Source organism: Scyliorhinus canicula, unplaced genomic scaffold (assembly GCF_902713615.1).
Source record: "Scyliorhinus canicula unplaced genomic scaffold, sScyCan1.1, whole genome shotgun sequence".
NCBI lineage: Eukaryota > Metazoa > Chordata > Chondrichthyes > Carcharhiniformes > Scyliorhinidae > Scyliorhinus > Scyliorhinus canicula.
The window spans coordinates 2417476-2438196 of record NW_024055461.1 but is presented as its reverse complement, the minus strand read 5'-3'; the positions used below and the strand labels follow the sequence as shown (position 1 = coordinate 2438196).

At 44.5% G+C, this 20721-nt stretch overlaps 2 protein-coding genes across 2 annotated transcripts in view; both read right to left on the bottom strand.

Moving 5' to 3' along the window:
- Window positions 1-20721, bottom strand: part of LOC119959603 (zinc finger protein 774-like) — a 1152970-nt gene that overhangs the window by 350153 nt on the left and 782096 nt on the right. The window lies entirely within an intron of this gene.
- The window catches only part of LOC119959658 (zinc finger protein 271-like), a gene marked incomplete at its 3' end in the record, with an annotated part of 544877 nt that overhangs the window by 188781 nt on the left and 335375 nt on the right, over window positions 1-20721 (bottom strand). The window lies entirely within an intron of this gene.

Below are 20721 nucleotides of genomic sequence, written 5' to 3'. Positions count from 1 at the left end.
AACAGTACAGCACAGAACAGGCCCTTCGGCCCTCAATGTTGTGCCGAGCCATGATCACCCTACTCAAACCCACGTATCCACCCTATACCCGTAACCCAACAACCCCGCCCTTAACCTTACTTTTATTAGGACACTACGGGCAATTTAGCGTGCCCAATCCACCTAACCCGCACATCTTTGGACAGAATGGATGGTGAAAATTAAACCAGTGTTTATTTTGTTTCGTTCGTGGGATGTGGCAGCCGGTGGCTGCACCAGCATTTATTGCCCATCCCTCAGGGAATTTAAGAGTTAACCACATTGCTGTGGGTCTGGAGGTATATGTAGGCCAGACCAGGTCAGGACACCAGATTTCGTCCATAAAGGACATTTGAGAATCAGACAGGTGTATACAATTGACAATGGTTTCATTGTCACCTTAATCTGCGATGCCGGGATTCGAACTCGGGCCATCAAACAATGACTCTGGTCCCTGGATTACCAGCCCGGCGACACGGGGTCACGGTGGCATAGCGGATAGCACTGCTGCCTCACAGCCCCTGGGGACCAGGTTCCATTCCCGGCTTGGGTCACTGTCTGTGCGGAGCCTACACGTTCTCCCCGTGTGTGCGTGGGTTTCCTCCGGGTGCTCCGGTTTCCTCCCACAGTCCAAAGATGTGCAGGTTAGGTGGGTTCGTTATGCTAAATTGCCCCTTAAGTGTCCAAAGGTTTAGGTGGAGATACTAAGTTCCGTGGATACATTGGAGTTTTGGGCTTCAATAGCTGCTCTTTCCGAGGGCAGCTGCAGACCCGATGGGCCGAATGGCCTCTTTTTGCGCTGTAAATTCTATGACTCTGTGACAATACCGCGACGCCACTTCCTCCTCTTTTCTTTTTACTGCAACAGTCAAACACAGGATTATTCCTGGTTTTGGTTTCTTCGGGATCAATCAGTTTCTGACAGTTAGTTACCATCAGGGGACTGGCAGCCGTGACTCCAGTGAGCTTTCCCTCATGAATTACTGAGCCAATTATCTCACAATAATTACATATTTTTTTGGCTTGGCAGACGACCCAGCAGCCGGTATCATGACACAATGGCTGCGTCTCGAGAACCTCCTTATTCAAGTCCAAAGCGAGGACCTGTTGCCTCCGGAAGGAGAGCTCACAACGCGGCTCAGCGGGTTCATATTTGCTCTGGATCTTTGCTAATATTCCCGAAAGAAGAAATGTGTGTGAGCATACGCCTAAAAAGAATAGATCTTTCACTGTAGAGCAACGGCACGAACGGTCACTGCACAAGCAACTAAACATTCTTAAAGCATGAACGTTTCCAAATAATGTAAGCAGAAGTTCGTTCAATAGCTCCTTCTGTTTAAAATGATGTGAGTTACCGGCGTTGGACTGGGCTGGGCTCAGTAAGAAGTCTGATAACACCAGGTTAAAGTCCAACAGGTTTAATTGCAACCACGACCTTCCGGAGCGCAGCTCCTTCATTTGGCGAGGGAACTGCCTTCCTGATGGAGGAGCTGCGCTCCGAAAACTCGTGATTCCAAATAAACCTGTTGGATTTTAACCTGGTGTTGTAACACTTACTGTTTACATAGATACATAAAAGATAGAAGAAGAAGGAGGCATTTTGGCCCTTTGAGCCTGCTCCGCCATTGATCACGATCATGGTTGATCATCCTACTCAATAGCCCAATCCTGCTTTCTCCCCATAACCTTTGATCCCATTCTCGCCAAGTGCTATATCCAGCCACCTCTTAAATATATTCAAAATTTTTGCATCAACTGCTTCCTGTGGCAATGAATTCCACTGGTTCGCTACTCTTTGTGTGAAGAAATGTCTCCTTATCTCTGTCCGAAATGGTTTACCTGAATCCTCAGACTGTTGACCCCTGGTTCTGGACACACACATCAAACGATTAACTTCAATCTGGTTCGTTATCCTTTATTCACTGAGCCATGGCTCTCGGATTTTGGATTATCTTTATGAGAGAATATCGTCAGCGCTTTTCCGAAATTCTGCATTGTTCTGTTCAGAACCCAGGAACAAAGCTCAAAGAGCAGGTTCACAGCGTCTCGGGGACGAGTAAAGCAAGTTCTCATTAATTAGAATTCATACCAGCCGCCCAGTAAAACCTTTCATGCTACATCCACTCGTAGGAGAAATATACATGGTGCCCAAATGGTTACAGTGAAGTAATTCAGAAAACAGGTCAAAGGGAGTATTTCAGTCTCATTCTCACATCCTTTCCCACATCAAACAATCCTTCCCTCCCTCTCTCGGCGCTCTGACCAATATCAGGCGCAACCCCTGCGATATGAGAATGTCTTCGTGATGATTATTGCCTGCATTAACTTCTCCAAACCATTGAGGTACGTTGAGTACAACTCATTAAACCTATGTTTATTTCAAAATGGATGAGGTCTCACTGAACTCGCTACAGGTGCTGCGAACCCCATGAGCGATATTGTGAGCTGCCGCCCTCTAATGGATATCGGAGAGATGTTCCGATGTCGGCGGCCCGAAGAGGAGAGATTCTGTGGTTATTCATTGGCCTGGACTTATTATTTTGATATTTCGAAAGCTGGACTTTTGCCGGACTGAAATAATTTGCCGAGCAGAAAATTGAGTTTTAAATCGTTAACCTAAATATCAGAAGAAAGAAAGTAAAACGATTATGGGCGAAACGTGAGATCTGGCGACTAGATGGGGCAGTGTGGGAAAATAAATGTAAAGCCACATGACAATTAAGGCATTTGTGAAGATCATTTTTAATATATTGCGAATTGAAATCATCAAGTATTATAATTCTGCGAGTGGACCTCACCGTGATTATTGCGTTTTGTGATTATTGCATTTTGAGAGAGATTCCTCTGGCTCTCACCCCACAGGTTGAATTATTGCTTCTGTTTGCGAGCGCCCTCTGCAGCGTAGTAACTGGAATTGTCAGTGTGTTTGACCTGCTTTCTCTCAATAGCAGCGGGGGCTCATGGCACGGAAATGCATGGCGGTGTCGGGGATCAGGGCTTTGATGACGTCAGCTCGGTGATTTTGGTAGCTTTGCTAAACGTGGATGAGAATCGATCAGTAACATCGGGGTCTTTCTCCCTTGCAGAGATTATGCATGCACACTGGAGGATGATAGCGCTGTTAACACGAACAGAACACTGAACATTCAGAAGAACTTGATTTAAGGTGGGGTGATATTACTTTCCTTTTCAAGCCTCATTTCAACAACCCGCCGTCCCAATGTATGTTATTGGCGCGGTTCTGATGTATAAAAATAGAAAATAGGAACTGGAGGAGGTCATTCGGAACTTCGAACCTGCTCTGCCATTCATCATGAGTCATCCAACTCAAGAGCCTAATCCCACATTCCCCCATGTACTGCCATCCCCCTCACCCTAAATGCTCTATCTAACTGTTCTTGAAAACATACAATATTTTGGCCTCAACTACTCTGGCTGATCACTCTCTGAGTGAAGAAATCTCTTCTCATGTCTGTCCCAAATGGTCGGCCCGTATCCTCAGACTGTGACCCCTAATTCTGGACACGCACACCACCGGGAACATCCTTCCTGCAGTTACCCCTTCCAGTCCTGTTCGAAGTTTATACGTTTATCTGAGGTCTCCACTCGTTTTTCTGAACTCCAGCGAATACAATCACATTCAATATCTCCTATACGAACAGAAATTGTAGTGATGATCATTATTTCATCAGCATCATCATCAGAAGTATATCCATTATAACAACTAGATGGCAGGAAAAATGGACTGACTGGATTTAATCTGGGACGGAACTATTGATTTAAATGTGAAATAATGACCCGTGAGATCGTCCCATGTGATGGTTCCATGTGTAACCCTGCGGTCCACTCAATCACGATAGCCTCTGACGGAGCAAAACTATCGAGCCCCATTCCAGTGAACTGCTGATACAACAATGCCAAGCATAGAAGAGCGGGAGCACCCTGTCCAGTAAGTGCTGGCAAGGCAGCAACGTCTGCTGTAGTAAGGGCAACAGCAGACAGAAATCTCACACAGAGAATCAACGTGTAACGAGCTTAAATCAATAATAATGTTCCCACCGAACATTAGATATCAACCCCCCCCCCCCTCCTCTCTAACAGAGGCAATACTGACACACCTGTTCCATGTGGAGGGAAACAGAGTCAACAGCTGCGTGTCAGGATAGTGAATTGTTCAATATTGAATAAAATCCGCATTACAGGCCTCCGAGAAAACTGAGATGAATATATGGGCAGCTGTGATGGAATAGCTCTGAATTCATGTTCAAAGAACTATCAATGATCTGAAAAGTTTAAGTTAAAGATGGAAGAAGAAAATGTATTGACTTCTGGGGAACGGATGGTGACAGTTGGCTCGAAAAATCAAAGAGGAAGGCAGTAAAGTGGGGGGGGGAATGAATGAAAGCACCATAGAGCGATTGGTAATGCTCACTTTTGCTGGTGTAAATGGTTCAGTAATATTACTGCGTTTACATAGGAAACAAATGCTGGAAAACTCGGCAGGTCTGACAGCATCTGTGGAGAGAGAGAGTGGAGCTAACGTTTCTGGACGACTCTTTGTCAACGCTGGAGCGAACTGGAAATTACGTCCGATTTATACTGTTGTGGGGGGCGTGGAGCGGATGGGGGGGGGCTAGATAGTGGATCAGTGATAGGTGGAGATTAACAAAGATATGGACAGACGCGCAAATGGAATGTATATGCTGGTGATAATTACAAGGGGATGAGAGAAGAACTAGCTAAGGTAGACTGGGAGCTAAGACTTTATGGTGGAACAGTTGAGGAACAGTGGAGAACCTTCCAAGCGATTTTTCACAGTGCTCAGGAAAGGTTTATACCAACAGAAAGGAAGGACGGAAGAAAGAGGGAAAATCGACCGTGGATATCTAAGGAAATAAGGGAGAGTATCAAATTGAAGGAAAAAGCATATAAAGTGGCAAAGATTGCTGGGAGATTAGAGGACTGGGAAATCTTTAGGGGGCAACAGAAAGCTACTAAAAAAGCTATAAAGAAGAGTAAGATAGAGTATGAGAGTAAACTTGCTCAGAATATAAAAACAGACAGTAAAAGTTTTTACAAATATATAAGACAAAAAAGAGTGGCTAAGGTAAATATTGGTCCTTTAGAGGATGAGAAGGGAGTTTTAATAATGGGAAATGAGAAAATGGCTGAGGAACTGAACAGGTTTTTTGGGTCGGTCTTCACAGTGGAAGACACAAATAACATGCCAGCGACTGATAGAAATGAGGCTATGACAGGTGAGGACCTTGAGAGGATTGTTATCACTAAGGAGGGAGTGATGGGCAAGCTAATGGGGCTAAAGGTAGACAAGTCTCCTGGCCCTGATGGAATGCATCCCAGAGTGCTAAAAGAGAGGGCTAGGGAAATTGCAGATGCACTAGTGATAATTTACCGAAATTCACTAGACTCTGGGGTGGTCCCGGTGGATTGGAAATTAGCAAACGTGACGCCACTGTTTAAAAAAGGAGGTAGGCAGAAAGCAGGAAATTATAGGCCAGTGAGTTTAACTTCGGTAATAGGGAAGATGCTGGAATCTATCATCAAGGAAGAAATTGCGAGGCATCTGGATAGAAATTGTCCCATTGGGCAGACGCAGCATGGGTTCGTAAAAGGCAGGTCATGCCTAACTAATTTAGTGGAATTTTTTGAGGACGTTACCAGTGCAGTAGATAACGGGGAGCCGATGGATGTGATATATCTGGATTTCCAAAAAGCCTTTGACCAGGTGCCACACAAAAGGTTGCTGCATAAGATAAAGATGCATGGCATTAAGGGTAAAGTAGTAGCATGGATAGAGGATTGGTTAATTAATAGAAAGCAAAGAGTTGGGATAAATGGTTGTTTCTCTGGTTGGCAATCAGTAGCTAGTGGTGTCCCTCAGGGATCCGTGTTGGGCCCACAATTATTCACAATTTACATAGATGATTTGGAGTTGGGGACCAAGGGCAATGTGTCCAAGTTTGCAGATGACACTAAGATGAGTGGTAAAGCAAAAAGTGCAGAGGATACTGGAAGTCTGCAGAGGGATTTGGATAGGTTAAGTGAATGGGCTAGGGTCTGGCAGATGGAATACAATGTTGACAAATGTGAGGTTATCCATTTTGGTAGGAATAACAGCAAACGGGATTATTATTTAAACGATAAAATATTAAAGCATGCCGCTGTTCAGAGAGACTTGGGTGTGCTAGTGCATGAGTCACAGAAGGTTGGTTTACAAGTGCGACAGGTGATTAAGAAGGCAAATGGAATTTTGTCCTTCATTGCTAGAGGGATGGAGTTTAAGACTAGGGAGGTTATGTTGCAATTGTATAAGGTGTTAGTGCGGCCACACCTGGAGTATTGTGTTCAGTTTTGGTCTCCTTACTTGAGAAAGGACGTACTGGCGCTGGAGGGTGTGCAGAGGAGATTCACTAGGTTAATCCCAGAGCTGAAGGGGTTGGATTATGAGGAGAGGTTGAGTAGACTGGGACTGTACTCGTTGGAATTTAGAAGGATGAGGGGGGATCTTATAGAAACATTTAAAATTATGAAGGGAATAGATAGGATAGATGCGGGCAGGTTGTTTCCACTGGCGGGTGACAGCAGAACTAGGGGGCATAGCCTCAAAATAAGGGGAAGTAGATTTAGGACAGAGTTTAGGAGGAACTTCTTCACCCAAAGGGTTGTGAATCTATGGAATTCCTTGCCCAGTGAAGCAGTTGAGGCTCCTTCATTACATGTTTTTAAGGTAAAGATAGATAGTTTTTTGAAGAATAAAGGGATTAAGGGTTATGGTGTTCGGGCCGGAAAGTGGAGCTGAGTCCACAAAAGATCAGCCATGATCTAATTGAATGGCGGAGCAGGCTCGAGGGGCCAGGTGGCCTACTCCTGCTCCTAGTTCTTATAATGGCTAAGAAGGAGTACTGTTTTGGCACATTAAGAGGCCAGAATATGTCAATGGCAGTGCATGGGCAAGCAGTGTGTCAAAGGACGACCAAGGTGGCGGGGACTGGGGGAGGGAAGACAATAGTCAAGAAAAAACGGGATCGATGGAAGATATGAAAATAAATTGATCGAAAAAAATGGAGTGAAGGTGGCGGAGAGAATTCACAGTCCGAAATTGGTGAACTCAATGGTAAATCCGGAAGGCTGTGAATGATATGACTGTGGAAGTGGTTATTCTCTGTTCTTGTAGGGGGTTGTGTTTGTTGTTTTTTTTTTACTATGATCCCTGACTGTGACACTCACTGTGCAGGCTGGATTATAATGTCTGATAATCGGTGTGTGAGCGCCCTCTGCTGAGCACCAACTGGAATTCTCACTGTGGGGTTTGTGTAAGGCGTCCACGAGATCTGTATCACTGTGGGCTGCAGGGCGCATCAATATACCGCACTGTCAGAGGTCAGGATGTTGCCAATCATTAGATTGGTAATCTTGGCAGTTTTATCTAAAGTAGCTGAAAAGCGGTCACTGATGTCGCTGTGTCTGAATAGTTTCCCGCCCAGAATATGAAGCAGATAATATGGACGGTGCTCGGCGATCTGACTGTACCAGTACACATACGGATCAGAATCGCTTGTTTTCAAAGTGCAGGTTAGTGTGATATTACTTCCCTCTTCAACCGTTATTTTTGCAGCGTACTGCTCCACTGTGTCTTGGTGGCTCCATTCTGATATCAAAATAGAAGAAAAACAACAACAGTATCAGTCTCATATTCATCTATTGACGCATCATAATTAGCATCACTATTATTTTATCAATAATAACATCTGGGCTAGAGCAATGAGGAGGAGACTGATGTGTTACTGGGACTTACTGAAAAATGATACAGCGATGAAGATCGGAGCGAGACGGTACCTCATGGTCCTTCCTGAGTCTGTAACTGTGCAGAGAGATAAATCCTCTATCAGAGACAGAAATACAGCTCCCCGTCCCCCTGAACGGCTGATTCAACAAATGAACGGAGCAGCCAATAACACAATTGGGGCAGAGCAGCAAACGGAAGCTGTGGGCGGGGATGCCGCAGACTCAATATTGAGTGCAGTGTGCACAGCTGCACTCAGAACTGACGGAGAGGAATTAGCAACGCTTGAATCTCCAAACGTCTGAGAGCACCTTGCACCTGCTCACTGTTCAAATGGCTGCAAATAAATAGACGCTAGAAGAATGAAGGAAGACAAATATCAGCAAATCCGAAAATGGCACGAGCTCTTTCGGCCTATCCTACCTGTATCTTATGACATAATTATCCAATTCGTCTTTCAGCCTCACCCCGCCCGCATTTTTTCACGTAGCCCGCCATTTCCCCTTTCCTAGGTAATTCCCTTGTGAAAGTTACATTTAATATTTTTCCTGTCACTCTTTTTAGGTAGTCAATTCTAGATTTGAACACATCTCATTTTAATCAAGGAATCTAACATCTCTCGGTCTTTTGCCTCTTAATTAGGGATGCTTGGGCTAGCGTTTTAGTGGAAACAGTTGCTCCCACAGCGATTCCTAAGTAAATCTTTCCTTTTACTGGTTTGATATAACAAGAACAATCTCAATTTCTCTGCACCGTTCTCCTTTGTGAAGTCTCCAATTCCTGGTACAATTCTGGCGTATACTCTCCACACCGTCGCGCATGTCTTTAGATTTTCTTTTCTGAAATACCAGTCTTACCCATGTGAACACATATTGAATAACATCTTTTGAAGCATAAACATCAAGATCAATAAAGGTTGTGTCTCATCAGCTCCAATTTAGATTTCCAGGAGGCAATATTTGACAATTCTAATAAAATCTAAATCAATTAACACTAAATTCACCCAATGACCTCATTCAAGTCCGGATGGAACAGAATCCGCCAGCAGGGGCAGTCAAACTGAAGCATGTTAACCCTAAAGTCCCGTGTGGCCACGTCAACGCCAATAGGGATGGTAACCTGAGTGAGGTCACAATGGGTCTGGCCTCCTTCAGTGTGTGGGTGGAACAATGAGCTATAAAGAGGCCGGGTTCCCTTCCTCCTCCTCAATCCCTGACTCATTACATTCCCGTTCGCTGAGAGAGATTCAGTCAGACATGTTTCTGATAATACTGACAATGCTGATGCATCGTAAATCCAGGGTTAAGATCACCAGGATAATTAAGCAGAGTGACGCAACAGTTTTTGCTTGGATTTTATAGTTGACCAGAAGATCGACATTGTCGGCTGGTTTAGTTCAATTGGCTGGAAAGTTCATTTGTGATGCAAGTGCGGGTTCAATTCCACACCGGCTGAGGTTGCGAATGAAGAACCTGCCTTATCAACTGTCCTTTGACGGAAGTGTGGAAATGCTCAGGTTAAATCATCACCATTCAGATCTCCGCCTCAAAGGGGAAAGTAACCTATGACAATCTGGGACTTTATCTACTTATCTATATATATTATGGGAGTATTGGTAAATGGGAATTACCACACACATGCAGATAGACACAACTCTCGATCGATCCTCTTTAAGACGATGCTCTTATGTCCATTCACTTTCACAGGCGAATTGTGTGTAGTTCCCGTAACTCAATCTCCGGTGTCCTTAACTTTGTTAGAAGGAGGATCGGAGCAATTCGATTGTGAATCTACAGACCAGTTTATATAAACCATGCAATGGTATCTACAAAAACAGACACAGCATCCAAAATGGATAAATAGCAATGCGGTAAAACTGAAAAAAGATAAAATCTCTGGGCTATATCTGGCAGCTGCCAGGAGTCTACAGAGTCTGGTTACCTCAATATAAGCAACCTCAGTGTGGAGGACGGAGCGGCCGATTACTGTGCAGAGAGGCAGCGCGTCAAATAAAAGACAAGAGCTCGTACAAAAACCTCAGCAAGTACTTACCTATCGGATAATTAATTGCGATGCCTCGTTGCCCTTGTCCATTTCAATAGAGATCCGCCCCCCGAATTCCTGGGACCTAGCTCTATGTCCGCAGTTACACATTTCAGTAAATACCACGCAGCTTACCCCGAATATTTATGTACCAATGGAGGTCGAAATCTGCCAACAGATATGGAATGAGTATAATGTGCAGTACGGACTGTTCTTCCAAAGAGGGAGATAAACAGGAAAGGCAATGATCATGAAAGAAAGACATGAAGGCAAACAGAGCGAGACAGAGAGAGAGAGAACGGATAATTTAGATGAATATATTGTGAGAGAGAAAAATGCAGCAAAACGGAGAACTGGGAACTAACAAATGAAGAAAAACAAACGACAAATTTACAGGGAGAGACTGTGACAGAAAGAGTGAGCTGAATAGAACGAAACCGTTCGAGATATTAGCAGATGAACACGATGAACCATTACAACCATTGTAATGGTTGAAAGGGAATGTTAAAAATTAGGGAGATAACGAGTGATAATTAGTGGGGCCGAATTTGGAAAAACGAGGGAGAGATGAAGGCAGAAAGGGAAAGAGATGAAGATATGATGAAGAAACAGTGAAGGGAACGGATGCAGGTACATTGAGACAATACAGGTGGTGGAACGAAGATAGAAACATTACCAGAGAATAAGAGGAACAGGGAGATAGACAGTGAGGGTAAAACGGTGCACAATGAGAAAAGCAATATCTTAAATGGAATCTAGAAAACATAGAAAAAACGCATGTATCTCACATTGCTCAGGCAGAATCTCGACGTCAAAGCATGTTTAAGGCAAGGAAATACAAATTCGTTTCGAGGAGGTCACCTTATGTCCAGAATGCAGCAAAGATGTACTTCCAATGTCGTTGTGGAACCAAAGCCAGAGAATAACTGCTAACTAATCTTTGAACTACCTGCGTCATGTATAATATGTATGATAAACAGGGAGTCTGAGTGATTCACATAGAACTATGTGATAAGTCGCATAAATAGAAATTAAATAGTGTCTGAGTTACGGGTGTTAGAAAGCCGTGATTGTTAGGTAATCAAGTGGAATAAGTGATACTTGGGAGGACATATCAATCTGGGGCGAAAAGAGTTTTACCGAGAAATTAATTCTTACTGAGAGTGAGAGAATAACAAGGAGCGATGCAACGTGTAGGGTAGGTCCTGGTCGGCCGCTCACCAAAGCACGAAATTATCTGTCAAATAGAAATGCAAAATCTAGTCGGACTGAACTGCTGACCGAACCAAGGACAGAATTGGGCCAAGCGAAGCAATGGTTGTAATAGCACAATAGGATTAAACCGAGAGTAGTAAACGCAATAACGCAATGCTCAGCATATCACAGACTCAAAACTGATCAAACTATCAGCTGCCAGCGCAATTGATGGAGTGGAAATGTTAGCGATTGAGCCTCCAGATGTTTGTGCACTTTCTGCACCTATTCATTGCTCAAGTGACTGAGGGGAATAAAAACAAGTCTGTCGGCAGGTTCGAATCCCGCCCGTGCCTCGGTGCTGATCCATTCAAAGTCCTCTGTAACGTTTCATGGTCTCGCATGAAATATCATTCACTTATCTTCTTCATAGGACATTTCACCTTCAGCTAATGAAAATAATTCCAGACAATTTGGTCTCTGAAAAAAGCGATGTTCAGAGCAGTTCCCCTTTTGCACCTTCTTCGTCAGAACCAAAATAAAGAAAACTAGTCTTTTGAGCCCTGCTATTATTCTGAGTTCTAACCTCCGCATGTCCACCAAAGTCTTGGCATTCTTTCGACTTCGTCCTAAGGTGTGAACCGAGAACTCCAGGGATGATTGGCACAGATTAAGCATCGTTTTTTGATTAGAAACACCTATAGTGACAAAGATAGTGTATACACAGCTGAAATTTAGATTTCTGTCTAGGTTTCCCGCCCTGATATGCATTGCAGTCAACACTGAATCCACTCAAGAGCCGAATTCTAACACGGAGTAAACCGAATCCGGCAGCAGAGGGCGCCAAATTCAAGCACGGGCGTCAGAAACTCACCTGATGGTGTCGGCCAAGCCGATAGGATGGGAGGCGAGTGACGTCACAATTGACCCTCTCCCTGCACTGCACTAAGTTCCCTCTCTCCTACACAATTCCTCACTCAGTCCAGTCCAGTTCACTGAGAGAGATTCAGTCAGATATGTTAGTGATAATACTGGCGGCGCTTTGGCACAGTAAGTAGTTATAGTGTTAATTAAACCAGATTAGTTTATTAATACACATAGGCTAGAGTATAATTAACGATCGGGAATGTCTATGAAGTGCCTGCATCAGAGGTCCCAGAAAATGCCGCAGATACAAGCAAATTTGTATCAACTCTGTTTAAACTCAGGGCGACACGGTGGCGCAATGGTTGGCACTGCTGCCTCATTGCACTGAGGACACGGGTTCGATCCCAGCCCCGGATCACTGGCAGTGTGGTGTTTGAACATTCTCACTCCCACAACCTAGGTGTACAGGCTAAGTGGACTGGCCACGCTAAAAAGTACCTCTTAAATGAAAAAACTCAAAATTTATAAAGGAACAACAATCTGTTCATTACATTCCTTCACTTTCGCAGGCCGGCTATATGCAGATCCGGTAGCTCAGTCACCAGTGACAATAACAGTGTCAGAAGGGAGTTCGGTGAAGTTAAATAGCCAATATAAAGGCCCCAACATGTACAAAATGCAATGATATCAGGAGAAACCGGCACAGCCACCGAGATGGATTATCACCAACGCCTTAGCATTGAAGAAAGGTGTGGGTTCAGGACGATATCTGGTGGTTGCTGACAAATCTAAACAGAGAGGTTACCTCAGTATATGCGCATATTCGATGTGGAGGAAGGGGAGGTCAATTACTGCGCACTGAAAATGAAATGAAATGAAAACCGCTTATTGTGGAGTGTAGGCTTCAAATGAAGTTACTGTGAAAAGCCCCTAGTCGCCATATTCCGGCGCCTGTTAGGGGAGGATGTGACGAACCGTGCTGCTGGCCTGATTGGACTGCTTTCAATGCCAGCGATTTAGCCCTGGGCTAAACAGCCCCTGAGGAACAGTGTTAGAGAAAACCTAAAGGCCCGTACACAACCCTGAGTGAGTGTTTACAGCATCACTGAGGTTCCTTTCCGAGAATGAATTGATCCCGGGCTCAGGCAAGCAATCATGTCTATTTACCGGACATTTCTCTGTCCTTGTGTCGGTCAACAGAGGAATAGTTTGGGAAATCGTGAGAGGTATGCCTGAAAATATCAGTTATGATTGAATGGCGGAGTGGACACGATGGGCCAAGTGGCCTAATTCTGCTCATTTGCCTTTTGGTCTGATTATGGTCTTTTATACCGCAAATTTTATTGTAACTTTAAAGGCGGAATATCTACCTACCAGCAGAGGGAGGCACACAAATGAGGAGATGGCCGAAAATCATGGCCTGCTCTAGCTGATGAGTCCAAGGACAAAGACGCCTCGTTACCGGTTCCTGTAACGAAATGCAGAATGGATCAATATCTGCTGCGGTACTAAATGTGCAAGGTACTTAACGGGCGGCACTGTGGCTCAGTGGTTTGCACTGCTGCCTCATGCTCCAGGGATCCGGGTTTGATTCCCGGCTTGGGTCTCTATCTGTGTGGAGTCTGCACGTTCTTCTGCGTGGGTTTCCTCTGGGTGCTCCGGCTTCTACCCACAAGTCCCGAAAGACGTGCTGTTCGGTAATTTGTACATTCTGAATTCTCCCTCTAATCCATCTATTCTGCATATTTTTGGGTTGTGGGAGGAAACCGTGACACACGGAGGAAACCATCACAGACACGGGGACAACGTGCAAACGCCACGCGCTCGCCCAAGGCCAGAGAAGAATCCGGGTCCCTGGCGCTGTGAGGCAGCAGTGCTAGCAACTGTGCGGCCCCAAATAACCAAACTCTTTGAGCAGCCTTTTGATTATATGACCTAAATGTTCCTCTGACACTCCATTGTCACCATTGTCGAAGAGAAGAGAACCAATTCCCGATAAGTTTCACCAGTTCAACCTTCCACAAACTACAACACCGATTGTTGAATACAAATACCTTCCCAAATCATCAAAAGTGCTGGTATACAAAAGAATTTGATAAAACACTCGTATACCCCAGTGATATCTGGACTGTGTGAGGTTGAGTGTCTTGGGTTACAGGAAGACTGGATGATCGAATGGGTGGATAAGTGGCAAATGGAATTCAACCGTGAAAAGTGTGAGGCAACACAGTTTGGAAGGAGTAATTTAACAAGGAAGTATACTATCAAAGGTCTGACACTGGGACGTTACGTAGAACAAAGAAGCCTTTGCGTGTTTGTCCATAGATCTCTGTTGGCAGAAGGGCAAAAAAGACTGAGGGGCAGCCTGATTGAGGTGTACAAGTCTACGAGGGGCACGGAAAGGGTGGATAGGGAGCAGCTGTTCCCCTTAGTTGGGTCACAGTAAGAAGTCTTACAACACCAGGTTAAAGTGCAACAGGTTTGTTTCAAACACGAGCTTTCGGAGCGCAGTCCCTTCCTCAGGTGAATGGCAAGGTATGGAAGGAGCTGCGCTCCGAAAGCTCGTGTTTGAAACAAACCTGTTGGACTTTAACCTGGTGTTGTAAGAATTCTTACTGTGCTCTCCCCAGTCCAACGCCGGCATCTCCACATCTTAGTTGGGTCAGTTATGAGGGGCACAAGTTCAAACTCACGGTAAGCGGTTTTGGGGGGGGGGGTTTGAGGACAAGCTTTTTTACGCGGAGAGTTGTGACGGTCTGCAATGCACTGCCTGGGAGAGTGGGACAGGTAGGATGCCTCACATCCTTTAAGAAGTACCTGGATGAGTACTTGACACGTTTTAACATTCAAGGCTATGGGCTAATTGCAAGAAAGTGGGATTAGGTGGGTAGGTCAGGGGCTTTCATGCTTCGTACTCTAAAGTCTTCATCAAGAGACAGACCGGCGGCAGAGAAGGAAAGGAAAGTTATAAAATCCTGCTGTCTAAGACTCTTCTGGGGCATTCTGCGCCAGGTCTCCAGGTCTGCCAAGATCTGTGGTGGAAAAGCGGCCTGAACACTGACATGTGGCAGAAACACCAAAGGCTGAGAAGCCGTCATCCTCAAAAAGAGGAACAGCCGACATGTGTATCTGTATCAAAAACAGAAAACACTGGACAGTCTCCGCAGGTCTGTCAGCATCTGCGGAGAGAGAAGGGATCTAACGTTTCGATTCTGAATGACTCTTTGTAGAAGCTGTATGATCGTTAGAAATATGGAGATAAAGCCACATGGCGGCCCGAGTTTCTCCAAATTTTAAATGTGATTATGGAAGATGTTCGGCCTTAACTGCACGTTTGCATCTGTGGCGATATCCGTAAGTCCCCGAGAGACCCAAACGCGTCTATGTCCCACTTATGCATGTTCAACGAGAAAACGCCAACAAGCCTCCGGGCTGGGGAATTAGAACAATTCTCATCCCTTGTACTGAACGCATTTTGGTTCATCTCAGTAACAAATGATCAGTTCTTTACTCTCCGGTTATTTCCCGTGTTCTAGATTTTCCAGCGGGGGTTGTGGTGGAGGTGGGGGCGGAATAACTCTTCTCGTCCAAGTGGGAATGAGCAAACTTTCCTGTCCGCGGGCACATTTAGAACATAGAACAGTACAGTACAGCACAGCACAGAACAGGCCCTTCGGCCCTCAATGTTGTGCCGAGCCATGATCACCCTACTCAAACCCACGTATCCACCCTATACCCGTAACCCAACAACACCCCCCTTAACCTTACTTTCATTAGGACACTACGGGCAATTTAGCATGGCCAATCCACCTAACCCGCACATCTTTGGACTGTGGGAGGAAACCGGAGCACCCGGAGGAAACCCACGCACACAGGGGGAGGACGTGCAGACTCCACACAGACAGTGACCCAGCCGGGAATCGAACCTGGGACCCTGGAGCTGTGAAGCATTTATGCTAACCACCATGCTACCCGGCTGCCCATTTGTGAATGGAAATTGTATGGGGACCGGCGATCTGAGAGTCATAGGCTCATAGATGTTTACAGGATAGAAAGAGGCCATTCGGTCCATCGTGACTTCGCCGGACATCAATAAACTGTCTATTCCAATACCCTTTTCCATAACCTTGCAAGCTGTGGTGTTTCAAGTGCTCATCTAAATGCTTCTTAAATGTTGTGAGGTTTCCCGCCTCTATCAACCTTTCAGGCGGTGATTTCCATGTTCCGGCCACTCCAACAATTAACACAAAGATATATTTTGGTACGAATAAACATTATACCTTCGCTGTTATGACCATTGTACCATAGATTTGTTAGAAGTGTTCAACATTATGAAGGTCTGGACAGTGTATATTGGGAGAATCTCCTCCTACTAGTAAAAGGATCGATAATCACAGGAGACAGAGAAGCAGCAATGGCGAATGTGGAAAAGTATTTCCCATGGACAGAATGGTTAGAATTTGGAATGCACTGCCTGAGAGTTCGTGGATGAAAGGTCAACTGAGACTTCCAAATAGGAACCGAGTCGTTATCAGAAAAAACAACACAAAAACGCAGTGTCCCGGTGTTTGGAAGTGGTTCGAGCTGAATTGCTACTCCAGAATGCCAGCAACTGCACGACGGGCCGAATGGTATTCTTTGATGCTCACAATACTCTATGGTTCTATAATAACGCATTGAGGTAAAAAAAAAGTCTGCACTTCTGTGGTGCGATTTATTGTGTTTCAATGAAAATATTTGTGTGCACAGATCGATGGATTATTGATTAATTGTGGGGAGATGCAGGAGAATGGAGATGAGAAAATATCCGCCATGATTGAATGGCGGAGCAGACTCGATGGGCCAAGTGGCCTAATTCTGCTCCTGTGTCTTTATGATGGAACACTGATTCCCTCAGGGAGGCCGAAATTCTATCCGTTATTGTTGTCATTGAAAGCTGTCTTCATGTTAAACAAGTTTGTGTTATGTTCGGTTTTTTTCCGGACATATTCTTTGGTCCTCCGGTATGCTTGCAGTGTTAAGCCAATGACCAGTTTATGGGAAACAATGTTTCACACTATTTCCTGATTGCAGGGCGTTGGATACTAAGGGGCAATTTATCATGGTCAGTCCATCTAACCTTTGGACGCGGACAGAGAATGTGCAAACTCCACACAGACAGTCACCCAAAGCCGGATTTGAACCCGCGTCCCTGGCGCTGTGAGGCAGCAGGGCTAACCATTGTGCCACCGTGCTACCCTGATGACAGGCAAAGAAGATTTGGGTTTTCTAATCTAATGAAGTATTATAATCTACACTTCATTGAAAGACTGGTTTGGGAAAGACTGGAAAGGCTGGTTTAGCACACTGGGCTAAATCGCTGGCGTTGAAAGCAGATCAAGGAAGGCCAGCAGCACGGTTCAATTCCCGTACCAGCCTCCCCGAACAGGCACCAGAATGTAGCGACTAGGGACTTTTCACTGTAACTTCATTGAAGCCTACTTGTGACAATAAGCAATTTTTATTTCATTTCATTTCAAGACTGATCTCCGTAACTGCAGTTTTCTCACAGTCCTGCACGACTGAATGACGTTGGTGGAGTGGAACCTGAATCTTTTTTTCACTCAGAGGCAACAGTGTCATCAAATGCACCACAGCTGCCACGGGCTGAGTTAAATATCATATTGGGTGACTTGGATTTTTCATGGTTGATTTTTATCATTTGGCAAACAGCGGTGTTTAAACAGGAAACACAGGAGGAGCCAGGTTACTGAAGGAGAAGAAAGCCAGTTCCAGTGTCACATTGGGCTCCGGCCTGATTAGACAGCGAACCGCGCACCTTGAAGTTAGACGGGGAATCTTTGCGAGTGTTTGGAAACGTTTACCGAAAACGTGAATAATGACGCGATTCCTGTACCTCTATTTGTTACTAGTTAGTTTTACTTGTGAGTGCTTCGGATTTACTGCTCGTAGAGTCATTACAATTTTAAGCATTCTGGTGCATTTGTTGCCTCTTTAATTATTCCTTTATAATTTCCTGGTAGGTACCTGCGCCAACATTATGCTAACCCAACCGGATTCCATCTCCAAAAAGATTGGTGACACTCTGAAACTGTCCTGTTCAGCGCGTGGGTTCGATATCAACCAACATCACATGCATTGGATTAGACAGCTACCCGGTCAAGGATTGGAGACTTTACTCGCCTATAGGAAAGGATACGACACCTATTACGCCCCCAGAACCCAAAGTCGAATCACTTTTTCAACTGAATCTTCCACAACCTTCATTGAGATTAACAATGTGAAACCCGAGGACGCGGCCATCTATTACTGTGCGAGGCAGTCACAGTGAGAGAAACCAATGCTGAACCGGGACTAAAACAGGGCCAGAGGCAATCCAAGCGTTCCCAGCACAACATCAGCGTCCAAAGCAGGTACTGCCTGACTCTGAAACTAAAGAGTTTTCCTTCGCAAATTGATCGAATCAAAACAATTGTATGTTGTTTCATGTATATGATTTATCGTCAAACCCTTTGGAGACTCAGGGGAAAACATTCCAACATTGTGCTATGGAAAGATTGTCGACAGACTGGCGATACATTCCTGACGGAAGGAGTGAATCTATCATGTACACTGTCTAATCGTTAACGTTAAAGCATGTTCTCGTCAAATGGAGTTTGAAGGTCAGAGGTTGATCAGAAAGGGAATACATTATTTGTGCGGGTGCGTGTCACTGTGTATGGGATAGTGGAGCACACTACAGTTTGTCTCCACAAAAACCCCAAGACAATTTATGGAAACATTCTGGATCACTGGCCGCCATTACGAGTCCACTATTCATGTGGTGAAGTAATGTTTATGTTGTAATCAAGAACGGAATTCCTTGCAGGGTTTAAGAGAGACAGATAAGTGTTGGATCATTATCCACATATCAGTTGGTATATTGAAGAAGCATTCAATTTTAGAAGTGACTGAGAATAGACGAATTTATAAACAAAGAAAGTAGCCAATTTGTACATTTCTGATACACTGGAAATCTCATGTTAGCTGCGGGTGTTATTTTTGTAATCAGCATCGTTTCTTGCCCGAATTGCATGTAGGATCCAGTTATTGTGTGACCCTTTCCAGGAAATGTAATATAGTGATACGCTTGACTACTGGGGACATGGCACCAAGGTGACTGTGACTGCAGGTAAGAACATACACGAGCTTAATAATTATGCTGTATTTCCGTCTTTAACTTAAATTGTGCTTTAGTTTGTCAATTGGACGGCACGGAGGCACAGTGATTAGCACTGCTGCCTAACCGTGCCAGGGATCCTGGTTCGATTCCGACTTTGGGTCACTGTATGTGTGGAGTTTGAATTTTATCCATATCTCTGCTTGGGTTCACTTCGGGTGCTCCGGTACCCTCACACAGTCCAAAGATGTGCAGATTAGCTGATTGGCCATGATAAATTCCCCCTTAGTGTCCAAAGGTTGGTGGGGGTATGCGGATGAGGAGGAAGAGTTGGTTGAGGTGGGGTGTTTATTCAGGGGGTTGGTGCAGACACGATGGGCCGAATGGATGGCCTTATTCTGCATTGCAGAGATTCTTTGAATTATGCGGAGATCCATTATAATCAGTGGGCTCTCTGAGTTTAAATGCAATGTTACTTTTGATAGTTTTCGACATGCTGATGGAGTAAAGCACCTGCTCCAGGGTAAATATCTGTCTAGTTTTGAACCTCTAATTAATTTTCTGATGCTATTGTTGTGGAGTAAATTTAAATCAGCAGCCTATTGATTATTTTGCATTGCGTAACCTGGGTGAAATCTGTCTGCTGCAAACTCTCAGCTACAACGTGAAGAGCATATGTTTAGAAATGTTTTATAGCCGACCTAAGCACTCCAAACTGGAGAAAGAATCTAACAACATTGAATAATTTGCCACTTTCTGTATCTGGCTGTTTTCATGATATATTGATATTATTTATGATGATGTGGTATCGTATTATTGTGGTAGCGTTCCGCATTAGCAACTCTTTGATGCAATGCACAGAACTGTTTAAAGTAGCCCATAACTAACACTATTGTGTGGAATACATTCCGAGAGCAGGTGGCTTTAATATATTATTGTGTTCTAATATGGCAAGATTGTTGCGAGTATGCAGTGAAACATACAATTAGAATCGCAGATTCTTTTAACGATGCAAATATGGTGTGGGAACGGACATTCAACAGATATATTTATGTTTAGAAACGATACTCAATATGCTGGTATTAATTGTGTTGTTTGAAACCCGCCAATGAACTGAGTGATGGAGTGTTGCAGCCTCTAAAACACAAACGTTATCAGTCACAAAATTGTTCTGCCTATTATATGCTCCGCAGATTGACTTGCAAGTAGTCCTATTTGTTGCTACAGCAGCTAGATGCCTCAATTTTAGGTATGTCTGGTGCTGCTCATGGCATGGCCTCCTGTCCCAGTTTGATTGCCATGGTTAACTCAGGAATATGCCAAATCATGGGGTTACAGATTGATGTTCCTATATTTGTGCTGCCGCTAATGACCCAGATATACAGTTTTGAGTTGCTCGATGTGTTCGGAATGCAACCCAATTAGTGCAGTGTTGGTGCGACACAATACGATGAAGGCCATCCCCGTGTCAAAATATGTGAAAACGTTTCTCCTGGAGGCATTCGACTTGATGATGGGTCAGTTCAAGTTTTAGTACATTAACGTAGTGTTGCTTTCCTTCACAGTTATAGAGGTTTTTTTTAGATTCTGTGGATGCCACTACCAATGGCACATTTGCTGCCCTTCCTTAATAGTG